The sequence below is a fragment of the Merops nubicus genome, unplaced genomic scaffold (assembly GCF_000691845.1).
Source record: "Merops nubicus isolate BGI_N331 unplaced genomic scaffold, ASM69184v1 scaffold24008, whole genome shotgun sequence".
Taxonomy (NCBI): Eukaryota; Metazoa; Chordata; class Aves; order Coraciiformes; family Meropidae; genus Merops; species Merops nubicus.
Window position 1 is genome coordinate 42070 of NW_008625571.1, and position 1030 is coordinate 43099.

A 1030-nucleotide genomic window follows, 5' to 3' on the forward strand; every position below is an offset into this window, starting at 1 on the left:
AATTTAAATCTACCCTCAGAATTTTTTGTCCGTGTCCCCAAATTTCTACAGCCACTCTGAGAGCCTGCCTTAAATGCCGGATTGCCAGTGTTCCTGTCTCCCACTTGGAGAGGGCTCTTTCTCTCTTGACAAAAGCTCTCAAAAGCAGTAGCTGATAGCCCCTGGCTCGATGGGCACGTGAGAGCACTGCACGTGTGCTCGGTGTGTGGGTATGAGTGAGACGCCGTCTGGTCCGTGGCACAGTGACCAGCCTAGTGATGAGCAGTCACACACAAGGCTTTGGTTTCCAGAGCAGAGAAGCCTGGCACTTAGTCCCAGCCCCGCTGGTGCTCCCAGACTGTTGCGGTCTTTTCTGCAGTTGGGGCTGATGCTGGTCATGTTCAGCGTCAGCACAGCAGGTCTGCGTAGGCTGGCCAGGTAGGGGCAGGTGATGTGAGAGCATGGGGAAGAGATTTTACACAGAGCGATTTTACACACCAGCAATTCCTAACAGCAGGAAGTATTTTTTTCAGGGACCACAGCTGATAGAACTAGGAGTAGCCTGATGCCCTCAGTGCAGCAGTGAGGGCTTGCAGAAGTGAAGGAGCAGACTCCTGGAGTGCAAACCCTGCTCTAGAAAAGCCATGCTGGCTTTGGAGGTTGCATACAGAGGGAGGCAGTGGTTAAGTTACTGTAGATCCTGGGCAATGTTTGAAGCAGAGTCCCCTTCCCTGCATGCAAAAGAGTTCCATCATCATCATCTCCATCGTGACCATGTGGGCTAGCAGTGGGATTCTGCCATTCCCCTGGGTCACCCCTTCTCCCCCCAGCCCCCGTTACTGTCCCGTGTCTGAGTGGGGCAGGCGTAGGACCACCTCCATTATTGGCATGTTTGAGACAGATGTTAAAACTGGTGATCTGTTAGCAATGCCCTCGGGGGTTTGCCTGTGGTTTCTGCTGTAGTCATGCGTGCTTCGATTTCAGATAAAAGAGCCAAACTGTTTCACTTCTGGTATTTCCAGCCGCGTTTGGATTTATCTGAACGGAACCA

The 1030-nt window shown here is 52.3% G+C and overlaps 1 protein-coding gene across 3 annotated transcripts in view; it reads left to right on the forward strand.

The window, feature by feature from the left end:
• The window catches only part of SLC6A6 (solute carrier family 6 (neurotransmitter transporter), member 6), a 46912-nt gene that overhangs the window by 37827 nt on the left and 8055 nt on the right, over positions 1 to 1030 (forward strand). The window lies entirely within an intron of this gene.